Source organism: Chrysochloris asiatica, unplaced genomic scaffold (assembly GCF_000296735.1).
Source record: "Chrysochloris asiatica unplaced genomic scaffold, ChrAsi1.0 scaffold00205, whole genome shotgun sequence".
NCBI classification, from domain to species: Eukaryota; Metazoa; Chordata; class Mammalia; order Afrosoricida; family Chrysochloridae; genus Chrysochloris; species Chrysochloris asiatica.
In genome coordinates, this window is record NW_006408723.1 from 988756 (window position 1) to 996455 (window position 7700).

A 7700-nucleotide genomic window follows, 5' to 3' on the forward strand; every position below is an offset into this window, starting at 1 on the left:
CTGGATCTCAAGTCCTCAGCCACTCCATCTCTTCATGTCATCCTCTCTGTCTCCATCTCAGGCCTCACTGCTTCTCTGGGTGGGATCCTGATCCCTGCTCTTCTCCAGTGATTGTCCCAGGGGTATGGCAGGCCCATTTAGATTGTAATTTGTGTCAGTTAGAGGAATTGCCTTGACTGGGGTAATGGTCCTGTTCAGGTTTATTTTCCTCCATGTATGCATGCTGTTTTGTCCCATGCCCTATCTCAGACAAGCCTTTTTTATCACTGGTCAGGCGCATTGTCAACCGAGCCTGAATATCTGCCCAATTAGGATGATGGGTAGCAAAAATAGTGGTTATTAAGTTTGTTGTTTGGGTTGGGTCATCCTTGTGTGGCACTGTTGGTCAATGTGCTAGACCACCAAGTCCATCCGAACTGCAAGGTCAGCAGTTCAAGCCCACCAGCCGCTCCTCGGAAAACTCACATGGGTCACCATGAGTCAGAAGTGACCCGACAGCACTGAACAATAGCATCTCAATAAGAAGGATTTTATTTTTTTCTTATTTAACAAGTTCACGACAGAGGAAGAAGTATGTGCACAGTAATAGTCTGCAGCTTGCCCTTCCACATTCAATTTTACGAGTATCTGCAGAGGGGATATTGCCTTGCCTCTGTTCTGGGTAGCTCTCTACTGAAATGGGTCCCTATAAGGGAATGGTATAAAGATATCACTTCTAAACTGCTTTCCTCAGCAGCTTAATATGGTTGGGCAGGTTCACTAGGTCAAGTTATACTTTTCCCTAATGGCAGCTGCTGGTGTACCAAGAGTTGTAATAAGACAAGGTTACAATCAAAAGCTTTATTTCACAAAAAAGTAACCATTCATATGTCTTTGTATATTCACATATAGGCCTGCTTAGAACTGTTTTCACCTAATACTCGTCTGTAGTCATTTTACCTCTGTATGACTTTCATATTAGTGCTATAAGTGCATTATAGTACACATACCTGATGTAACTTACATATTCTTGAAATTCCAGGTTGTTTTCAGTTTCTTAAACATAAATACAGGTCAAAAACACAGTAATTTTGCAAACAAATAGATAATCTGACACAGTGGTTTAACAATTAAAGCTGTAAGATGGTATAATAATTTTAAGGATCCATTCAAAGGTTATTTTTCCCATCATCTAGATTGTACATTGGCCAAGCTGTATTACAGTAAAACACCATTTCCTTTGATGTCCTAGGAGAGTACCCATATAGAAACCAGTTAGAATTACGCTTTACAACACTTCTTTCAGATTGAGGCCTATATTTTATTTTAGATACAGAGGTTAATCTTAACAGAAACAGAAGGGGTACTTTTAGGAAAATACTTCCTGTCTACCATGCCCTGATGTGCGCACCCAGAATAAAGCAAAAGGGGATCTTAGAGTGAAGGTGGAGGTGAGTGCAGGAGACACAGGGCCGCAGACTCCCAAGATAAGATTCTTGGCAGCTGCTAGGAGTGTTTGGTTACTGTGCTCTTAGGCTCACCTGTCCAAGTGGCCAGTGGGCAACTTATGGTGGTGCATTCACAACAGACAGATGGTGTCTAGACTTTGCTGTTTCTCTCGTGAGAATTTTCAAGTGTCTCTTAGCTCTGGAGAGTTTCAAAGTAGGAGTCCATTACATGTCAGGAGTGAGGACCATCTCCTTAAGCCATATGAGATTCACTACCAGCCTGGTACTAAACACACACACACACACACTTCTGCATACCAGACCTACCTTTTTTTTTTTTTTTTTTTTTTAGAAAAATCTGTTAACATACCTGCTAAGGCTGTTGGCTCACTATGAGAATTCCCCATATCACCTAAGTATTCCGTAGCTGGAACCATGAAACCACACAGACGGGGCCATACTTTGGCTACTTGCACTTAACCAATCAGACTTTATGGCTATTCCACCCCCCTTGGGAGGGTTCCTGACTGAGGCTTCTAGGTGAGACCTTGGAAGGGGATCAGCCTTCCACTTCTGTCCAAAGCGACAGACCTGACTGGGTTTAACCAGGACCCTAGGGCCATACCTGTTCCAGAAGTCCTGGGTCCATTCTCTAGTTCAACCTCTCCTTTTGAGTCTGGGAAGCAGGTGCAGTGATTGGCTGCCCCCACTCAGAGGAGGAGGAACCATCAAATGTGGTAGCGTGCCATCTCATCCACTAAGGGGAGCTCACCAACAGCCACTCCCCGACTCTGAGTCAGTGGCTCAAGGGGCCAGCATGGTCGGTTTCCTAATCAGGGAACCAAATGTTACAGCAGTTTTAGATTCGAGAGTGTCACAGCAGCACTAGGCTGAAGAGTGTCACAGCAGCTCTTGATCCATGGTCGAAGAAACTGAAGCCACTCAGAGAGTTGAAGTAGAGTTTCAGATTTTATTAAGCCAGCTGGCTCAGAGGAGCTAATTTCTCCATATTCTGAGCCCTGAATAGAATGTAACACATGCATATATGGGATCAGAGTAAGGGAGGGGCCAGGTTGCAGACCTGTTTGAGGGCAGGGGGGAAACCAGGGGAATCGGTCCCATTCAGTGACCTGATTCACATTCTAGATTGGCTCCTGGGAGGGGAAGATTGGTCCCATTCAGTAACTGATTAGCATTCTAGCTTGTCTCCTGATTGGTGAATATTGGTCCAACCCAGTAGACAGACCTGAAAACCAGTTAGAAAAAAGTGGACTGGACCATGGGAAGTCCTTCTAGCCACACTATCAGCTGTAAAGTTAGCTGGACTCAAAACTTGGACACAATTGTTGTTGTTGTTAGGTGCCATCGAGTAAGTACTAACTCATAGTGACCTTATATACAGCAGAACAAAACAGTGCCCTATCCTGGGCCAACCTCACAACTGTTGACACGTTTGAGTCCATTGATGCTGCCACTTGGCAAATCCATCTCATTGGGGGTCTTCCTCTTTTTATCTGACCCGCCACCTTACCAAACATGTTATCCTTCTCCAGCTACCAGTCCCTCTTTACAATATGTCTGAAGTATGAGAGATGAAGTTTGGACATTTTGGCCTCCAAGGAGCTTCTTCCAAAATGGCTGCACTTCTTCCAAAATGGATCTATTGGTTCTGTTGACAGCCCATGGCACTTTCAATATTCTCCTCCAACACCGTAACTCAAAGACATCAATTCTTCTATGTTCTTCCTTATTCACTGTCCAGCTTTCATATGCTTATGTGGTTATTGAAAATATCATAGCTTGGGTATTTTCTAAGATGCACCTTAGTCCTCAAGTGGACAACTTTGCTCTTCAATACTTTAAAAAGGTCTTGTGCAGCAGATTTGCATAATGTAATACATTGTCTGATTTCTTGGCTGATGCTTCCATGAGTGTTGACAGTTGATCCAAGAAAAATGAAGTCTTTGACAACTTCAATCTTTTCTCCATTGATAAGAATTTTGTTTATTGGTCCAGTGATGAGGATTTTTGTTTTCTTTACATTGGGATGTAATCCATACCGAAGGTGTGCTCTTTGATCTTCATCAGTTAATGTTTTAAGACCTCTTCACTTTCAACAAGCAAGGTTGTATCATCTGCATATCTACCTCCAATCCTGATGCCACATTTTTTTTCATAGAACTCAGCTTCTTGCATTATTTGCTCAGCATACAGGTTGAATAAGTATGGTGAAAGAATACAACCTTGTCGCACACCTTTCTTAATATTAAACCATTCAGTGTTCCTATGTTCTGTTCGAACAACTGCCTCTTGGTCCAGGTACAGATTCCTCATGAGTACAATTAAGGGTTCTGGAATACTCATACTTCACAATGTTGTCCATAGCTTGTCATGATCCACACAATCGAAAGCCTTTGCATAGTCAATAAAGCACAGGAAAACATCTTTCTGATACTCTCTGCTTTCAGCCAAGATCCATCAGACATCAGCAATGATATTCCTCGTTCCACGGCCTCTTCTGAATCTGGCTTGAACCTCTGGAAGGTCTCTGTCAATGTATGACTGTAGCCATTTCTGTATTACCTTTAGCAAATCTTTACTCGCATGGGATATCAAAGAGAGTGTCCGATGATTTTCACATTCCATTGTGTCACCTCTCTTTGGAATGGGCACAAATATGGATCTCTTCCAATCAGTTGGTCAGATAGTAGTCTTCCAAATTTCTTGGCAGAGATGAGTGAGTGCCTCCTGTGCCGCCTCACTTTCTTGAAAGAATTATATTTTTATTCCATAAGTTCCTGGTGCCTTGTTCTTTGCCAATTCTTTCAATGCACTTGTGACTTCCTCCTTCAGTATCATTGGCTCTTGATCATATGCTACCTCTTGAAATGGTTGAACATTAACCATTTAATTTTGGTACAGTGACTCTGTGTATTCCTTCCATCAGGTCACAGAATGGGACCAATTTCCCTGGTTTCCCTCCTGTCCTCAAACAGGTCAGCACCCTAGCTCTTCCCTGACTCTTGACACCATGTAAGCCTGTGTTGCCCTCTATTCAGTGCTCAGAATCTGGAGAAATTAGCTCCTCTGAGCCAGCCGGCTTAATATAATCTGAAATTCTACTTTACTGCTCCAAGTGGCCACAGTTTCTTTAACTATGGATCAAGAGCTGCAGTAACACTTTTGAATCTAAAATTGCTGTAACAATAAGAGTAGAACTGCCCCATAAGGTTTCCAAGGCTGTATATCTTGACAAAAGTAGACTGCCACATCTTTCTCTTGCTGGTGGTTTTGAACTACTAACATTTTGGTTAATAGCTGAGCACTTTCACCACTGTACCATTGTTGTTGTTAAGTGCCATTGAGTTGATTCTGACTCATAGCGACTCTGTATAGGGTTTCTGAGGAGCGGCTGGTGAGTTTGACCTGCTGATCTTGAGGTTCAAACAGACCTTGAGGTCTAGTGCTTATTCTATAGCCCCATACCAGAACTCCAAAAGTTAAGTGTAAGGGTGAGGGAAAGTAAACTAAAATATCAAAAAGAAAGATACACAGGATGTTTCAATTTGAGAAGTAAAGCCAATTCAGAAGGGTCAAGAGGACAGCCTGAACTTTTACAACAGGTCTTTGTTATTTGGTATAACTGTCTCATTAACAGGTAGGAATAATTTTCGTAAGCCCATTAAATTTATACAGGAGTTTCTAAAGCCTTCTTAACCCTTTCATGGCCAACTTAATTTTGTTTAGAATGTTTTATTGATGCTGTGGGCATTCAGTAATGGAAGTTGTGATGAAATCAAAGCAAAAAAAAATTTGTATTAAGTAAAATGGATTTTAATACAATTATGTGGCACAAGTATATCCCAAGTGGAGTCTAGTGGTAAGACTGGTGGGGTGAGGCCTGGTTTTTAATTTTTTTCAGATTCATACAGTTATACAAATCCCTGCCAGTTGTCAGCATGTACTACAACTGGAATACCAGCTTCCGAAGAAACCTGAGAGAATGAAAATGTTGAATGACACATTTCCCAAGTGTCATGAAAAGCTTAGAGTAAATTAAACATAGCCCTTGGAATTTTGTTTACATGGCTTAATAGATTTGATTTTCAAAGTATAAGTACCCCACATCAGCCTGATGCCTAAGAACTCTAAATGAGAAAGACCACTGAGTTTAAAGTTAGGAAATTTGGGCTCTAGAGTTGTCCTGTAACTTTCTAAAGTCTCAGTTTCCTTGTGTATAAGTTGGAAATGAAATAACTTTCCTTCCAGCATCAGAGCAGTCATTCCATTCATCTGTGTGGACCAGTTTTTGTCTTTCATGTATGGAAATTTATGTTGAACCTGTCAATCAAGAATGGGCCCTGGAGTCAGGAATGTGATAGTCTACCTACAGCCCCTCCAGGGAATTTGGTGTTTGAAGCAAAGAGAAAGGTTAAAAAAATTAAATTAAAAAGCCAGAAAAAAATTAAATTATACACTATTGTTATTGTTCCTGCTTTCCAAGAAGCAACTGGTGGGTTTGAAGGCTGACCTTGTGGTTAGCAGTACAGCACTTATCCCATAGCACCACACCAGGGCTCCTATATGATGTTGGTGTTAAGTGTCGTTGAGTCGGTTCCAACTCCTAGCTCTTCTGTAGAGGGCTTTTGAGGAGCCACTGGTGAGTTTCAACTGCCAACCTTGTGGTTCACAGTCCAGTGCTGATCCTACAGCACCACACCAGAAATCCATATATGCTTCTGTTGTTGTTGTTAAGTGTCAGGGAATTGGTTCCAACTCATAGCGACCCTGCATAGGTATTCCAAGGAGCTGCTGACTAATGAGTCTGAACCATCGACCTAGTGTTTCAAACCAACCTTTCAGTCCAGTGCTTTTATCCACAGTGCTGCACCAGGATTACATCCTGCCTTTATAGTCCCCTGTTTTTGATAGCCAATATCTAAATTTCCTGTCCCTGTCACCACCAAGGACACAAGTATGTTCCTTGATATGAAGAATCTTCTATTCCAGTTGGAAATTTGAGCAATTGCATCCATGAGCAAAAGTCCAGTCCAACAAATTGTAGCAATTGACACTTGCTCACAATGTCAAACATCTTTACCGTCATCTTGACAGGTGACAACAACTACAACAACAACCCCCCATATTTTACTTTTTGATTTGCTTTTTGTTCTTCCCCTTATTTTTGATGTTCATCTCATTGGCTTTTACTTTCATGAACACATGAGCATTGGCAAATACTATGTGCAACTGGTCCCTGGCCCTCCAGTGTTCTTACCAGAGCATCCTTAGCTCTATTCTAGGACTAGAACAGGACCACCACAATAATGTTTTTGGCCAGATTGTTTGAACCTTTTTAGTTCTGGTTTTCAATTCCAGGTGTCACTATTAATAACTAGGTCATCTTGGTCAAATGTCCCATTTCTCTAAGCTCCAGCTTCCTCATCTATTAAATATTAATAATTTATCCCTAAAGGTCAGGCCCACTACTCATCTGTCAGTTTGTCATACTGTGGTGGCTTGTGAGTTGCTGTGATTTTCAAAGCTATGCCACCAGTATTTGAAACACCAACAAGGCCACCCATAGCGTAGTGATTACAATTTGGGCTGTTAACCTCAGGGTCAGCAGTTCAAAACTACCAGATGTTCTGTGGGAGAAAGATGAGGCTTTCTGCTCGCATAAAGGTTTACAGCCTCAGAAACCCTGTACTGGGTTGCTATGAGTCAGAACCGACTCCACGGCACATAACAATAACAACAAGGTCACCCATGGTGGACAGGTTTCTGATGAGTTTCCAGATGAAGACAAACTAGGAAGAAGGGGTGACAAACCACTTCTGAATATTTAGTCACTGAAAACCTTATGAATAGCAAAGAAACACTGTTAGATATAGTGCCAGAAAATGAGCCCCTTAGGTTGGAAGGCACCCAAAATGTGACTGGGGAAGAGCTGCCTCCTCAGAGTAGAGTTGACCATGATGGCGTGAGTGGAGTAAAGCCCATGGTAGAAAAGCCCACAGGACTTTCATTTGCTGATGGGGCACAATTCAAAATGAAGAGAAAGAGCTGTAAACATCCACTGAAACTCAGAACATGGAATGTATGAAGTATGAACCTGGGAAAACTGGAAGCTGTCAAAAATGAAATGGAATGCATCAACATCAATATCTTAGGCTTTAGTGAGTTGAAATGGACTGGTGTTGGCCATTTGAATCTGATGACCACATGGTTTACTATGGAAATGACAAATTGAAGAGGAATGGTGTTGCATTC

General features: G+C 41.8%; 1 pseudogene; it reads right to left on the minus strand.

Moving 5' to 3' along the window:
- The window catches only part of LOC102817202, a 77652-nt pseudogene that overhangs the window by 4503 nt on the left and 65449 nt on the right, over positions 1 to 7700 (minus strand).